Source organism: Podarcis muralis, chromosome 2, assembly GCF_964188315.1.
Source record: "Podarcis muralis chromosome 2, rPodMur119.hap1.1, whole genome shotgun sequence".
Lineage (NCBI taxonomy): Eukaryota > Metazoa > Chordata > Lepidosauria > Squamata > Lacertidae > Podarcis > Podarcis muralis.
This window is the reverse complement of record NC_135656.1, coordinates 79,401,007-79,418,396: the sequence shown is the minus strand read 5'-3', so window position 1 is coordinate 79,418,396 and position 17,390 is coordinate 79,401,007. Positions and strand designations below refer to the sequence as shown.

At 42.5% G+C, this 17,390-nt stretch overlaps 1 protein-coding gene across 3 annotated transcripts in view; it reads left to right on the top strand.

The window, feature by feature from the left end:
- Positions 1-17,390, top strand: part of PHF2 (PHD finger protein 2) — a 122,576-nt gene that overhangs the window by 29,265 nt on the left and 75,921 nt on the right. The window lies entirely within an intron of this gene.

The window sequence follows — 17,390 nt, the reverse complement described above, 5'->3', positions numbered from 1 at the left end:
TTTTTTCTGAGACCACAGGAATCTTATGCTTAGAAACTGCTGCAAATAATTCCAATACATTTTTTTGTCTGAGGTGAAAGACAAAATGGTGCCTGTCCTTTGTTCTACCCAGTGGCGTAGCACGGTCAGGTGGTACCCGGTGTGGAAAATTTCTTCTCTCTCCCCTCCCCCCCCACATTGAAATTATTAAAAGAAGGAAAAATAAGATACAGTTGCAAGTGTTATTTTCTGGTTTATTTACTTAACACTGTGAACATAAGCACTTAAAACCATTTTTTCGTGATGGGAATTTCTTATGAATAATTTTTTTTTACTTAATTTTGCTATTTTGCAGCTTTGGCTTAATGTACAAATACAAACAATTAGCATGCATCATAATGTTTATGTTACTTACCAAACTCAATATCGTAGAGAAGAGGATGATCACAATGAATCAATGAACTAAAAAATGTAACAAAAATAAATTCAGCACGGCACTTACGAGCTTCAGTAATAATGCAGAACTAACTCAACAGAATGACATGGGGTGACTGACCAGCACGTCAGTGGATAGGATTGGTTGTCGGTTGAGTGATGACGAGTCACCGGTTGTTTATGTCTCGCTCGAGTACAAACTGCAGAGACAGATTTCGGCGAATCGGCAGAAAGTAACACCCCATCCCCTTCCTTATCCATACGCTCTCCACTACACAGCGTCAAGTTCAGCTGCATTTCGTTGCATTTGTTGACTGAACTAAAAAGTTTCAGTATGTATTATGTTGACTTGTTGAGGTAAATTAATTGTCAGATGAAGTTATTAAACTCGTTTTAAATACCGTATTTTTTGCTCTATAAGACACACTTTTTCCCTCCTAAAAAGTAAGGGGAAATGTGTGTGCGTCTTATGGAGCGAATACAGGCTGCGCAGCTATTGCTGAAGCCAGAACAGCGCTGAAGCCAGAAGAGCAAGAGGGATCACTGCGCAGTGATCCCTTCTGCTGTTCTGGCTTCTGGGATAGCTGCACGAAGCCTCTTCAGGGCAGGAGGAGCGTTCCTCCCACTGCCCTGAAGAGGCTTTGCATTGCTTTCTCTGAAGCCAGAACAGCAAGAGGGATCACTGCGCAGTGATCCCTCTTGCTGCTCTGGCTTCTGGGATTCATAATATTTTTTTTCTTGTTTTCCTTCTCCAAAAACTAGGTGCGTCTTATGGTCTGGTGCGTCTTATAGAGCGAAAAATACGGAATGTTTTGGTTTTTTTTGAAAAAGTGTCGTGAGCCCAATTTTTTATTCTTATTTTAAAAAACACATATTTTTGCCATTTTGTCATCCCCCTCAGTGATGACACCCGGGGCGATCCACACCCACCGTACCTCCCTTCCTACGCCACTGGTTCTACCTAGAGAAGTCAGCTGGATTGGCAGTTCAATCTTACATCAATATTAGCTGTCTTCTACCATACCAAAGGGCAGCAAAGTAGTTAGGAGGGTGCAAGGTGTACACAACTTGGTCCTCCAACAAGAGGGCCTGACCCAGCTGTCTCAGGAGGAATAACTGGATGGCAGCCACCCTTGTCCTCCTTATAGCAGCTGCCGCCTGAGGCGGATTTTGCCTAATGGTGGGGCCAGCCCTGGCTACAAGAAAGGAGGAGGAGGCACAGTACGGAAATGGCTAAGGATCAGGCCCCAGGATTCCAGTCTTGCTGCATCTGGCCAGGACCTGTTCTGACTACTCCAAGCAGGCACAAGCAACGTCCTTGGTTGTTGTGCTAAATCATGCTGAATTCTGAAGCCTGGAGTTTATAGGACACTGTTCTGTATATATTGTGGTAGTGCCATGGGTTGGGTAGACACCAAATGTGTTAGTGCAGCAGCTTGTGAATTGCGCCCATAATACCTAAGGGTAGTTGTGTTCAGAATCTTCCAAATGCCAGTAATGACAGGCTTTGTTCACACCATATGTTTTAAAGCACATCTAAATTACATCTACACACAAGAGAATAATGTGGTTTACCCTTCACAGAGCTATGATATACAGCACCCTTAACAAACTGCAGTTCTCAGATTTTTTTGGGGGGGTGGAGTGGGCTTTAAATGTATGTTGTGTACATAGCCGATGCGTTTCAACACATTTCTGCCTTCTGAGCATGTTCTAGCACTTTCTCTAGTCTTCTGCCATTTTTGTCTTCTCAGAACTGTCTTAATATCTGTGTAAACTCCTTCCCTTTCCCCCCATCAGAAATCAATTGCATTTCTCTCCAGAACACTCAGGAACTAATACAGTCCAAAAGGTGAATGTTTAAGAGTGCCTTCAAAACAGAATATTTAACTGCCGCAGCTTAGAAACTTTCCTTTTTCTAATAGTACTTGTCAAAATCTATTTAAAGGTGGAAATCTGCAATTCTTTCATCTCACATTATTTCGCTGTTATCTTGAATTCAAGCATAACTGTAAAGGTTTCAAGCAAATATACTGGAGACATGTCTTCCAGCCCACTAGTTTCCCCAGTTAGCTGTGTAGTTGGGGAGGAAAATTAGTGGTGAAGCCGCTACTATCATCCTATGTCCTGCCAGGTAGCTGTGGCCAGTCTAAGCCTGGGGACAGTTTTTCACACGCACTCCAATTTTTTGGTTTCCCCTGCTCCTTGAGCTCAAATGGGTCTGCACTACTACATCACCTCTAGATCTTTTCAGTGGGTATAGATCTATGGCTTCCACCAATATGCCTCTGGAACATCCTGTTTTTATTTTATTTGTTAATTCTACAGGTAGGTAGGCATGTAGAATCTGATGGTCTTATCCTGAGACCTTATGGTGAAGAGCCAGTAATAAATTTAATAAGAATGGTAATAACAGTAATAATATTTAAAATAATAAAAACAAATGCAGTAAAATACAATATAAGTTCACAAAAGTAGCATCTACAAAAGCCGTCTGAAGCAATGAGATTGCTGAGGTTCTTGGATATATTTTATCAGTATTGTCAGTCTAAATATCTAAAAGTTAATATTTCCAGAACTAAAATTAGGGTGTGTGTGTGGTTTTTTTAAAACACAACTAAATGAAATTCACATCATCAGTGAAGATAAGAGTGAGATGGTAAATTCATTTTAGTATTTGGAATGTGTGTGTTTTTGTGGTTTTATTGCCCATTATCTGAAATGCAATAAACATAGTAACTGAACGAAAACAAAACAGGTTTTGGGAAGGATTCTATAATTCTTCAGCAAAAGACCAATTGATTCTACAACGAGATTTTATAGAGTAAAACAGAATCTATATTATTATATTGAGCCAAGTTATGGAGTATGGATGTACAAATAATCAGACTGAAAACACACTTTTCTCTCTCAAAAGAGCTCTAGCTCTGGTCTCAAGCTAGTGGTTTTCTAAATTCTGTTGGCTCAGCTCAGCTGGGGAGTATTCCTGCTCACACGCAATGGTAAGCCATGGTCAGAAACAAACCATGGCTTAATGCAAATAAGCAGCAGGGGTTCCAGGAATGCGACCAGATCTTTCAGGGGGAGAACTACTCCCCTGATCGAACACCACTTATCCAGACCAAAGAGACACCCACAAACAGCCTCTCTGTCTTGTCTGATTTAAACTTTAATTACTGGTTCCCATCTCTTCCGTTCCTACATTGGGCACCTGTTTAGCACACCCACCACTTCACATGATGAAGTGCAAAATGCAGCAGTCCTATACAGCTTGGGACCAGGATACCTGAAAGAGTGGCCCATCCCTTATACAACTGACCACTGTGCTCTGCAGATGCCATCTTATCAAGAGGTCCTTTCTGCACAAATATAGTGGTATCTCAGGTTAAGTACTTAATTCGTTCCAGAGGTCTGAACTTAACCTGAAACTGTTCTTAACCTGAAGCAGCACTTTAGCTAATGGGGCCTCCTGCTGCCACCGCACCACCGGAGCACGATTTCTATTCTCATCCTGAAGCAAAGTTCTTAACCCAAGGTAATATTTCTGGGTTAGTGGAGTCTGTAACCTGAAGCGTATGTAACCCGAGGTACCACTGTATAGGAATTGGGCCTTTCTGGTGCGGCACCTACGCTTTTTGCCTACCATCACGTATCAGACAGGTCTCTGCTCTCTTTTCAGCACATACTAAGGACCTTCCTCTTCCAACAAGCCTTTGAAGCACAAGTTATGTAAAGATTTATCTCTGCACATGGATATCAGTGTAAAATAGCAAGCAACTTAATTTAATGTGTGAGCACAAAGTACTATGCTTATGTGGATTTGTGCACGGCAGAATAAGTGAGATGTTATATAATGATCCGTTGGTAACTCTTGAATTTCTATGCTTTTAAAATTATATTTAAATATAAAAAGGGGGAGAAGGAAGAACAGTGTAGAAGTTTTCATAAATAACATAATTATCATTAAAGTCCCTGACACAGTTATGTTCAGAAATATTGCTGCTTTCTGTGACCTCCTCCTCCTCCTTCTCCTCCCCCCTCCTCTTATTTATTTTATTATTGAAAAGGAAAAATGGAACCATAGTACAACTATTGCCCTCCCTCTGCAGCTAGGTCACTTCCCATTCATTGCCTAAAGTAGTGGTAGCGAACATGGAGCCTTCCAGATGGTTTTGACCACGGACTATTTTTTTTTTTTTGGGGGGGGGGGGGATGAACGAATTCCTATGCCCCACAAATAACCCAGAGGTGCATTTATATACAAGGACACATTCTACTCATGTAAAAACACGCTGATTCCTGGACCTTCCACAGGCTGGATTGAGAAGGCGATGGGGCCGAATCCGGGCCCTGGGCCTTAGGCTGCCTACCCATGGTTTTGACTACAACTTCCCATCATTCCTGATCAGGGCAAATGAGAGTTGGGATGCAGCTGCATGCATCTAGTGGGCAACAGTTTTCCCACCCTAGATCTAAGGAGTGCCTATTGCGTTATTGCTTTTGAAACTGATATTGCAGGATTGTCCCATAGTAGGACAAATACTTTGATGTGATCATCTGGCTGAAACCCAAAATGTAATCATAAGAAATTAATTTGATTTTTTAAAAACGACGATTGCACACACCATCCTTGATAACCCTGGTATTGTATCTTAAAGAGTGTATGGTCTTTATAATCACTCATTGTTCTCTGTTTTGAAGGCCGTTGTCTCTCATTTTAGAGGTCAGTACAGGAAAGGTGATTTTTCTGAGGGAGAAGAAATGTGAATTGTTGTTGTTGTTGTTATATTACAATAAGGTTTTATATTAAAGGCCACAAATGAAAATAAGTCCTTCACTGTACCAGAATAATACTGTTGTTGCATGTGGTTACAGGTGCAGCTACTCCACAGTAAACTCTGACACTTCGCTTCATGTTTTCCCCACTTCCAGCTTCTACCCATGCAATAAATGCTGAAGTGTCATTGACCCAGAAAGCTGAATTTTTCGCCGCCAACCCCCCACCCCCCGCCTTGTTGTCTGCTGGATAAGAGAACTTTGTTCTTCTGTCAACACTCGGAAGATCCCTGGCCATGACAGGGATCATAAAGACTGATGAGTGTAGGGGAGACCATGTATGTAAACCTCAGCAGTATTAGTGCAAATAAGTTCCACTGAAATCAAGGGGAATTCTCCAACATAGAAGTGTAGAGGTGGAAGAGACCAGGAGGGCAGGGCCCCCCTGCATTGCCAGGTACCACCCAGAAACAGTATAGCTTTGGTTGCTCCCATCTGTTCCTCCTGACTGTTTGTCTTCCACTGGAAATCCTGGACCAAGTGTGTGGCAGCTGTGAGCTAAAACGTGAATTCTGTGCTAGGATTGTTTGGCAAGGGATCGGAACCCGAGTTTCCAGTACAGTCATACCTCAGGTTGAATATGCTTCATGTTGAGCGTGTTCGAGTTGCGCTCCGCGGCAACCTGGAAGTAACGGAGCGCGTTACTTCCAGGTTTCGCCGCTCGCGCATGCGCAGACACTCAAAATGACGTCATGCGCAGAAGCGGCGAAAAGTGACATGCGCATGCGCAGACGTTCCGTCGCTAGTTACATTTGCTTCTGGATGCAAACAGGGCTCTGGAACGGATCCCATTTGTATCCAGAGGTACCACTGTATTGTAAAAGCCTTTACACAAAGCTGTGATTTGAACATACTAGGATTAATGCACACATTTCTGGTTGCCAGATCTCAAAAGGGGTAGAGTAGAGCTGGAAAAGATGTGGAAAGGAGGGCAGTTGAAGTGACCACACAGCAGGGATAACGCCACAATGAAGGAAATCTGGCATTTGAGGCTTTTTAGGTTAGAAAAAAGGCATGTAAAATGGGACACAAGAGAGGTTTATAAAATAATGTGGAAAAAGTGGACGGAGCTAAGTTCATCTCCCTTTCTGAGAATACCGGAATGCAAGGCCTTCTAGTGAGGCAGAATGTTGAGAGATTCAGGACAGAAAGAAGAACTTCACACAGTTTATAGTTAAGATATGGAATCTGCTTCATTCGGATGATTTAGGGGAATAGACATATTCATGGAGATTGTGACTTTAAACAGCTGCTGGTCATGATGGCTATATCTTACCTACAGGAGTTCTGTTGCTTCCCTTCCCTTCCGGTTTTTCTTATTAAGTTCAGTATTCTATTTTTTAAAAAAACCCAAAACCAAAACCTGAATGCTTAAAAAAATAATTTTATTCCATAGCTTCACCCTAACCTTATTTGTTTGCTTGATTGTGAATGTCAGAAGAAGAAAAATAGTATAGCTGCAGCAAGCGAAACAGAGTTGATCAACTTGTTTGCCAAGTATAGTTGAAATTTCCAGGCCAATTGAAAGCACTGGATTTTTGGAATGCTGTCTTTATCTGACAGCCCCCATCTGCAAATAGGTGTCGCCACAAATGTTTAGCTCTGAGAACAAATTCCAGTCTGGGCTGTTTGTATCTTCTCCTATACTCTGTCTGAAACGAAGCAGCAGCTGAACAATGCTAGCACTGGAAGTCTACTGGCCCACAAATACCTGATAAATAGGTCAGTCAAATGTTGCTCAGCGATGGTCAATTAACCAGTGGCATACCTAGGCACCCTTACACCCTGTTTGGGGCCTTTCCACACCCTACCACCAACGGGAGCTTATTATCCACCTGGGCAGACTCAGGGCCTCCTGTGGCATCTCTCTCCCCACCCTCACCCCTAGGGATGCTCTTTTCCACTGGTAAAGGTAAATGTAAAGGGACCTCTGACCATTAGGTCCAGATGTGGACAACTCTGGGGTTGTGGCACTCATCTCGCTTTACTGGCCAGGGAGCCGGCATACAGCTTCCGGGTCATGTGGCCAGCATGACTAAGCCGCTTCTGGTGAACCAGAGCAGCGCACGGAAACACCGTTTACCTTCCTGCTGGAGTGGTACCTATTTATCTACTTGCAGGGACCAAGCAGTTTGAAAGCACATCAAAATGCAAGTAGGAGCAGGGACCAAGCAACGGGAGCTCACCCTGTTGCAGGGATTCGAACCGTGACCTTCTGACTGGCAAGCCCTAGGCTTTGTGGTTTAACCCACAGCGCCACCCGCGTCCACTGGTAGAAGCGAGTGAATAGGATTCTACATGCCACTCTACTGCTCTCAGACCTCTGCGTGTGAGCAGGACTGCTGTTTGCTGCTGACATTGAATAATGGGGAGGAATTATAAACCCTTGTGTTCAAGAACTATTTATAACTAACAACATTATGCAAGCCTAGCTACGTCTAAACACAATTCAAGGCTTTTATTAATGGACTTTTAGACTACTAGCTTTAACCATGGAGATCAATCTAAAATATTATTTTGGAGGAAAAAACAAACAAACAAACAGCTCAACAACTTTGACTTCCCCAAAAAAGCTAAACAACTTTGGTCCAATGGGTAGATCACTGCCAGTTTTTTTATAGTGGGAGTAGATCACAGTCTCTTGGGAGTTGGACGTGCCTGGTGTACATCATGGTGCAATTAAAGGGGCGTTCTTGATAGGCAGTTCCCCCAAAGATTCTAAGAAATATAAGCAAAGGAATCAACGCTTACTGTGGCTGGCCAATGAAGGAGTAAAAGACCCGACCGTGTTAAAACTAGCTGAACTTCTTTCAGTTTAGCAGCTGGACTCCTGATAGCCAAAGCATATTCAGAACATAATGTAGATGTTAATTTGTAATTTTGATCTTCTTTATTATGTTTATATTCCACCTTTCCTCCAATAAGGTCAAGGTGGTGGGCATCGGTCTCCTCCTCCCCATTTCATCCTCACAATGATCCTACACAGTAGACTAGGCTGAGAGTGAGTGGCTGGCCAAAAGTCACCCGGTGAGCTTCATGGCTGAATGGAGATCCAAACCCTGGTCTCCCAGGTCCCAGTCCAGCCCACTAACCACTATGCAACTGAGCCACAGTTTAGAATTATAGTATGCGCAGGCATCCTTCCCCTCCAGAAGGTGTCACTGAACAGAGTGTGTGTTCATTTGGTTCCTGAGAGCCAGTGTGGTGTGGTGGTTAAGAGCGGTAGACTCGTAATCTGGTGAACCGGGTTCGCGTCTCCGCTCTTCCACATGCAGCTGCTGGGTGACCTTGGGCTAGTCACACTTCTTTCAAGTCTCTCAACCCCATTCACCTCACAGAGTGTTTTTTGTAGTGATAAAGTGGGATACTAAATCCAAACTCTTCTTCTTCTGAGTGGATGCTCTGGACTTTAAGCCCATGTTGTAAAGCGAGGCTAACATAGCAGGATTTATTATTGCGACCCCCCAAAAAAAAATATTTATGTAATTTTTGGGAAAGGATGATCCACAGCATCTTGCAAGCGTTCACAAATTCTCACTCAGTGTGCACTCACTTCGATGAGGGCATGAAATGGTGAATTGTGTGCTGTTTCATAAGCAGTATCGAAATTCACAAACTTTGTGTTCATCCTCACTTGTTACACAGCAGTAGGCTGCTATTAACGAAAAGAATTCTTTCCTGAGCATGTCTTTACACAAGGTAGGTAGGGCTGCCAGATTAGCAGTGTGCCAACTGTTTGTGCTTTACAAAACTGCTGTGGGGCAGCAGATAGGAAGAGACCCCCGCCACCACTGAGCAGTCATCAAGGAGGGTGGTGACCTCATTTCCTTTCCAGAGGGTGGTGAGGGAGTAGTCAAGGCAGGTGGTGACTCTGGCTCTTGTCAGCAGTGTGTAAATGCACAATATGACCCCATTCAAGTCAATTATTATATCCTTATGCTGACCTTGCAAGCAAACATTTCATTTTGCCTCCCCGAATTTGCTCTTTGGGAATTCAGTTTCTTCTGAAACCACTACTTAGTATGTGTTTGTTTGCCTTGTCTTTTCAATAAACTCCCACTGGCCCCAGAACACCGTTCACCAAAATGAACGGCACTTTGTTTCTACCTGTAATTATAGTAACAGAGAAGGAACGCTGCCGCACAATGAATCTGGGGAAAAATATCAGCGTGAGCCAGTCATCGTGTAAGGCATGAGACTTTGGCTCACTCATTACGCCGGCGAGTTCGTATTACGGAGAATAATTATAAATGTTTTATACTAAGCTGTACGTCTTCATTCAAATTACATCTTAATAGGAAAAGGAACATCTTGGAAGCACTGTCTTTGAATCAGATGTGCTGCCTTCGAAATAAGTGTCCTAATTAGAGCAGTCATCACTTAACATTAATTTAATGAACATTCTCGTTTGTAATGAAAAGGTTGCCAAAGAGAATGTAATGCTGTTAAAACCACAAATCTCCCAAAGAGCAGGAGCTGGGAGGGGTGGTGGTGGTGGAGGCAGAGCGGAAGGGATCAAAAACTCCGTAATGAAAGGATAGATAGAAAAGGGAAAATACAAAATCACTTATTTTAGTTATTTAACAAAATTTATATGCAGCTTGATCGCAAGGAAACCTCTAAGCGGTTTGCAAAAAATTAAAACTTTAATATTCTAGATAAAAAAAGTGTTTCAAAACAGGTATTAGAAAGCTTTGAAGAGATGATTGCAGTCGACAGTAGCTAAAAAGAGATAAAACACCTATAACTTCTACATGTCTGGATGGCTGAGCTAAACAAAAAAGTTTTAAGCATGTGCCAGAAAGAAAACAGCAAAGGCACTTGCTTGATGTCTATAGGCAAGAAGTTCCAAAGTGAAGGTTCTGCCACACTGAAAGATTGATTTCTTACAAGTGCCAAATGTGGCACCTGTATCAGTTCTGCAGATCCAACTGGACGAGTGGGCATATACGAAGTAAGGCAATCCAGCAAGTATACTGGCCCCAGGGTGTTTTCTGCACTAATAGTAACACCTTTGCCCAGGAGCAAAGCAGCAACCAGTGTGGATCTCTGAGCAGAGTTGTTTTATACATGCAATTCATACATACATGTTGTTGTTGTTGTTGTTTAGTCGTTTAGTCATGTCCGACTCTTTGTGACCCCATGGACCAGAGCATGCCAGGCACTCCTGTCTTCCACTGCCTCCCGCAGTTTGATCAAACTCATGCTGGTAGCTTCGAGAACACTGTCCAACCATCTCGTCCTCTGTCGTCCCCTTCTCCTTGTGCCCTCCATCTTTCCCAACATCAGGGTCTTTTCCAGGGAGTCTTCTCTTCTCATGAGGTGGCCAAAGTATTGGAGCCTCAGCTTCACGATCTGTCCTTCCAATGAGCACTCAGGGCTGATTTCCTTCAGAATGGAGAGGTTTGATCATCTTGCAGTCCATGGGACTCTCAAGAGTCTCCTCCAGCACCATAATTCAAAAGCATCAATTCTTCGGCGATCAGCCTTCTTTATGGTCCAGCTCTCACTTCCATACATACATACATACATACATACGTACGTACGTACATTCCTGCCTGCAACCACATTCAGCAATCTGCCTAACTGCAGCTTCTGGATCAAATGCAAGTACATTTCTGGGCAAACAGCAGGCCATTTGGAAACTCCTGCCCTCATGTTAGGTGCCAGATCGCTGCTAAAAATGCTTCCCTTCACTCTCCTCAACCCTTCCCCCCTCCTCCACAAATAGTTGATATCACTACAGATAGTGTAGAGCTGAACAGTGTCCTTCTTTTTGGTTTCACTGATAGTCTCCTTGCTTAAATGTGTAGTTTCTGTTTTGATATTTCAAATGTTCTGTTTGTTTTATCTTTGTGAGATGCCTTGAGTGGCTTTTCTGACATAGATAAATATTTAAAAAGAAAAATCCAAGGCCTGCAGACATTACCTCTGTGGTTTCTGACAGCCTATTTTCTTGCTATTTTGGAAAAGAAAGAAGAAAGAATCCTCTGGAATTCTAAAAGCTCTTATAGATAGATATTTCTGTTGCTTATTATTTCCTGAGCTATAAAAAGCTAATTACTAATTATGTGGGCGTGCCTTAGCATTGCATTTACTCATTCTGAATTCAAAGTAAGAAGATACTATAAAGGAGATGTGTGAGCTACTATATGAAATAGCTTGCTAGATAAGTTCCCAAATAAGAACACTAGAGGAATTGGATTTTTACACAGAACAGGCAGTAATGGGAATTGGTTCTTTACAGTATCTGAGCAAATTTATGAAACCACCAGTAATTCTGTTGTTTGTTTAGTATGATGAAATGAATATTATACACATGGCTGAAGTGGGATGGTATCTTCCATTTTTAAAGCTGCAATCTTGGGAGTTGTCAGTTGGCACCTGCCTGTCTTGAGAGACGATAGAGTGCACCGCCGGGGGTGAAGTCAAACCACTGCATTAGCAGTACCAAAGTTATGTCCCCAGGACACAAGATTGGGCAGTGTGTATGGAGGCCCTGGGATGCTCTTGGCCTCACTGTTGTGGTCGAAATGATAGCAGTACCATATGTTTGGCACCACCTTGGCTGCAGGAGTTGCTGGAAGGAGGTGTACAAGGCACCATTCATCCATCTTAGGGACTCCACTCCGTGGCGGCCTTATCTTCTCCTGAAGATATCCTGCAAGGCAGCGGAGATTTAGGATAAGAGTTTTCCTTCTCCTAGATGGCCTACCTTCCCAGGTTGATGAGCCCCATCTGCCCCTCACATGCAGAAACCACCTTTCTGATCATTGGACCCACAAAACCTTTCAGATTCTTATCTAGTTGCATCAAAATGGGGCTACATGCTTGTGACCTACAAGGAGTGATGCAAACTTTTATTACCCACATTCTAAAACTGCTGCTACATTTTCTGAGTGAAAAACCTGTCAGTCCACCTCTTATGCAATATTTTAGCCCTGTTGATGAGAGATTCATCCTTTCAATGTGCACAAGAAAGCTCTGTTCTGCATCTTCCTTTTTAAAACCCTTCATGAATTCAGTGCTATGAAAAATGCAAGTTTTGGCTTTCTATCAAATAGCCAGTTGTGTGCCTCTCATTTGTTACATTTGCTTATATGCTGGACTCTTACATACCAGGCTTTCTGTGCAGGGACTATTTTCCATTCCATTTGTATGTGCTGCATTTTTAAACCATGGTTCCGTGTGCTTTGACTGGTATTTATTCCTGTAGATCAGGGGTCAGCAAACTTTTTCAGCCGTGGGCCGGTCAATGTCCCTCAGACCATATGGTGGGCCGGACTATTTTTTTTGGGGGGGGGGGTAATGAATGAATTCCTATGCCCCACAAATAACCCAGAGATGTATTTTAAATAAAAGCACACATTCTACTCATGTAAAAACACCAGGCAGGCCCCACAAATAACCCAGAGATGCATTTTAAATAAAAGGATGCATTCTACTCATGTAGTGGAACGCGGGTGGCGCTGTGGGTTAAACCACAGAGCCTAGGGCTTGCCGATCAGAAGGTCGGCAGTTCGAATCCCCACAACGGGGTGAGCTCCTGTTGCTCGGTCCCTGCTCCTGCCAACCTAGCAGTTTGAAAGCACGTCTAAGTGTAAGTAGATAAATAGGTACCGCTCTGGCGGGAAGGTAAATTGCGTTTCCGTGCGCTGCTCTGGTTCACCAGAAGTGGCTTAGTCATGCTGGCCACACGACCCGGAAGCTGTATGCTTGCTCCCTTGGCCAGTAAAGTGAGATGAGCGCCGCAACCCCAGAGTTGTCCGCGACTGGACCTAACTGTCAGTGGTCCCTTTACCTTTCTACTCATGTAAAAACACGCTGATTCCTGGACCGTCCGTGGGACAGATGTAGAAGGTGATTGGGCTGGATCTGGTCCACGGGCCTGAGGTTGCCTACCCATGCTGTAGATCAAAGTCAGCAATATTGCCTTAAGACTAACAGCAAGGAGCAAGCAGAGGCTTAAAAACAAAAAAACAATGTGTTTAATGATGGTCAGAAAATTGGTTCGTGGCTGCTAGTATAAGTCAAAACTGGTTTTAGCATGGAAGGGAAGCTCATAACTGAGTCAAAACAAAATTTAAAAAATCCTTCCAGTAAGAGATTCTAAATCTCAGGGTTGTGGGTTTGAGCCCCACATTGGGCGAAAAGATTCCTGCATTGTTGGGGGTTGAGCTAGATGATCTTTGGGTTCCCTTCCCACTATAAAATTCTATGATTCCATGTAACCAGAAGACTATTTGGAGAAAACCCCCACGATGCCAGGATTACAAATCCACCACCCACAGTAGATCAACTAACTACAGAGTAGTGTGGGTCCACCTGAGTACAGGTGCCCTGGATGAAGGTTATTTCAGGGCAAATTGATAGATTATTCACATTTTAAAACTTTGGATAGGCCAGGTAGCTGCATGCTGTGTGGTAACTGTATCTCTGCATCGCTACTCACGAGGCTATGTTTAAGGATTATCCCAATGTACTCTAAAAATGTATTTGGTTTATTGATAAGCTTTTTGAAAAACAGCACCACACCCCTTCCCTTGTTATCTATTAGATTGTTACACTTTCAGCTGCCGCGCTCTGATATAGATTTAACAATTGTGCTAAAAGCTGCATTTGTTAATCTGCCCATCAGGATGTGCATCACCATGCCTATTAAGGACACAAGCCTGTTGGGAATCAATGGATACTTAATTATAGCATTTTATGAAATATTATTTTTAGAAGTGGACTGCTATGCTTGCTTTTAGAAAAATTGTTAGAACCTGTCCTGGAGCCGTCTATCATAAAAACCTGCACTGACAGATTTGTAGTAAACTTCATTGTTCTTATTTTCAGTATGTAAATATAACACAACTGAACTGAGCAAAATGCTTCAGCCTTACACTTTGAGGATTCCATTGGGGCGTATCTGCTCCAAAGGCTGTCCCAAATGCCAATTCTTTTCAAAGTCTGGACTTGATGTTCTGAGTCCGAGGCTCTGATGTTCCAAAGTCCAGTGCTTTGAGGAACTGATACAGTGGTACCTTGGGTTACATACGCTTCAGGTTACATACACTTCAGGTTACACACTCCGCTAACCCAGAAATAGTGCTTCAGGTTAAGAACTTTGCTTCAGGATAAGAACAGGAATCGGGCTCCAGCGGTGCGGCGGCAGCAGGAGGCCCCATTAGCTAAAGGGTGCTTCAGGTTAAGAACAGTTTCAGGTTAAGAACGGACCTCCGGAACGTATTAAGTACTTAACCTGAGGTACCACTGTACATTACATTTTCTGGAGTTATCCTTATGTTCACGATATTGCAGCTGTCAGTGTGAATGGCTGCAAGGAAAATGATATGATGCCATTTTTATTATTGTTTAGATTGTAATTTCCTTCAACCAGGCAACTCCCAAGGATTTTTATTGGCCCAAACAGCTGATCCACAGTAATGCATAAGCTTCAGGTAGGATTTGATCAAAAGAGGGATGCCAGCAATTGCAATGCCACACTTACATTGTTGCACACCATTCAAGAATTGTGGTTTAGCTTATCCGCTTATTATGTCAATCAACCTTTTGATGCTGAATCACATGAATTGCTTATGTTCATAACTACCCACACAGCTCCTCATTTTCCTGGCTTTAAATATTTAACATATAAAGGTGTGAGTGGTTGATGTAGTGGAAAATGAAGCTGCTGTTCTTGGTAGACTTTGACTTTAGTTGTCCTCACAGCAGCCTGGAAAATCCTTCACTGTTGCTCCTGATTTACTCCTAGTGCATTGAAGCTGAAGGAGAGTTGCATGCCAAAAGCCATGCAAGTGATAATATGCTTCATGACTTTTCACCAAGTTTCCCAGCTCTGAGTTTGATACAATAACAACCAGAACACACTGGTTTTTCAAGAGAAATAAACAAGGTGATCTTTCTTAAGGTGTAGTTTAATAAGCATTACACCCTTGGTCTGAATTTCAGGTGTATTTTTGTTGTTGTTGTTGTTTAGTAATTTAGTTGTGTCCAACTCTTCGTGACCCCATGGACCAGAGCACGCCAGGCACTCCTGTCTTCCACTGCCTCCCGCAGTTTGGTCAAACTCATGTTCGTAGATTCGAGAACACTGTCCAACCATCTCGTCCTCTGTCGTCCCCTTCTCCTTGTGCCTTCAATCTTTCCCAACATCAGGGTCTTTTCTAGGGAGTCTTCTCTTCTCATGAGGTGGCCAAAGTATTGGAGCCTCAGCTTCAGGATCTGTCCTTCCAGTGAGCACTCAGTGCTGATTTCCTTCAAAATGGATCGTTTGATCTTCTTGCCTTCCATGGGACTCTCAGGAGTCTCCTCCAGCACCATAATTCAAAATATCAGCTAGGAATTCCATAATAGTGGCTGTGGAAAGCAGCTTTTAAGGCCTTTTCTGATCTCTGGATCAGAAAACTGTGTTCAGTCTATATCTACTCCCCCTGTTATCAGACAAGCTGTCCTACATACAGATGAGATGTAGGAGAATGGGCAGATCAGGGGGTTATCTGTATATCACACAGATGCCCAAGGTACTAAGGAAAACAGATACTTTTTTAATTAGATAAAACACCCCCCCCCTAAAAAAGTATAGTGGCCAAGAATTGTACATGCATTTTTGCTACCAGAGAATACTGGTAAGACAGAGCAGCAGCCGGAACAGCGGAAGAGAAAGTGACTGTGATTTTAGTTGTGAGCAGTTGATCGTTCATGTTTGACCATAGTTTGGCTTAGCATGACGTACAAACCAGGGGTTGTATACAACAAAGTCGTCCTCTTCATGGGAGGATTTCCACTTGTGCCAGGGGGCCTCTTTATCCTGCACACCCCACCCCACCCCACCCCAGGTCAGCTAGAAAGGATCTGGGGAAAACCCAGAATAGATTTCTTGGGCACATGGAGGGGGGCGGGGAGAAGGGAGAGGAGAATTTGTGTTGTGGGAGCAGAAGTCCTTGCACAGATCGGATGACTTCACTGGGTACAACTCCATGCCTCTACCTGTCTATCATCTATCGCTATCATCTATCTATCATCTATCTATCTATCTATCTATCTATCTATCAATCATCTATCTATCATCTATATCTATCATCTATCTATCATCTATCTATCATCTATCATCTATCTATCTATCTATCTATCTATCTATCTATCTATCTATCTATCTATCATCTATCATCTATCTAATCATCTATCTATCTATCTATCTATCTATCTATCTATCTATCTATATCTATCTATCTATCATCTATCTATCTATCATCTATCTATCTATCATCTATCTATCTATCATCTATCATCTATCTATCATCTATCTATCTATCTATCTATCTATCTATCTATCTATCATCTATCTATCATCTATCTATCTATCTATCTATCTATCATCTATCTATCATCTATCTATCTATCATCTATATCTATCTATCTATCTATCTATCTATCTATCTATCTATCTAATCTATCATCTATCTATCTATCTATCTATCTATCTATCTATCTATCTATCATCTATCTATCATCTATCTATATCTATCTAAATTATTCACCTACAGATGTTCCTTCGAAACAGTAAAAGAAAAGCATGTCTTCAGTCTGCCCTAAATGTGCAAAGTTTGACCCATGAGCAAATATGTTGGATTCATTTGTCCCATCTTTGACTTTAAATGTGTAAAGCCTGACCCATGAGCCCTCCTGCCTTGGCAGGAGCAAATGTATTGCTTTTCTGGTTTGTAGGTTAAAGTAATCTCCATTTCGTTGTATTTCTTGTAATATGGGGATCAATGCTACCAGGTGAGATAAATATAGTTCCAAAAGACTGAATTTGTCTGCTACATGGTGATCTTGTCATCTGTTATTAGTTTCCTTTTGATAGATTGCTGTGGATTCGTTAGGTTTCACATCCCTTTTTTGAGCCTCACCTGAGCTGGGTGTGATTCAGAAATGATTTAAAGCTGCAGTGCTCGGATTTTAGTCCTATTCATTGCACTAGGCATGTCAGCTGACTGACACAAATCGAAGACTGAGGAGCTGGAGTTTGGTGTGAAGGTTTTTCCTGCCCTGCCATCTCTCAGTTGCTTATCGCAGCAAGAACTGGAAATGGATGTAAAAAGACTCTCATCAACTTTTGCTATGCTTTTGAT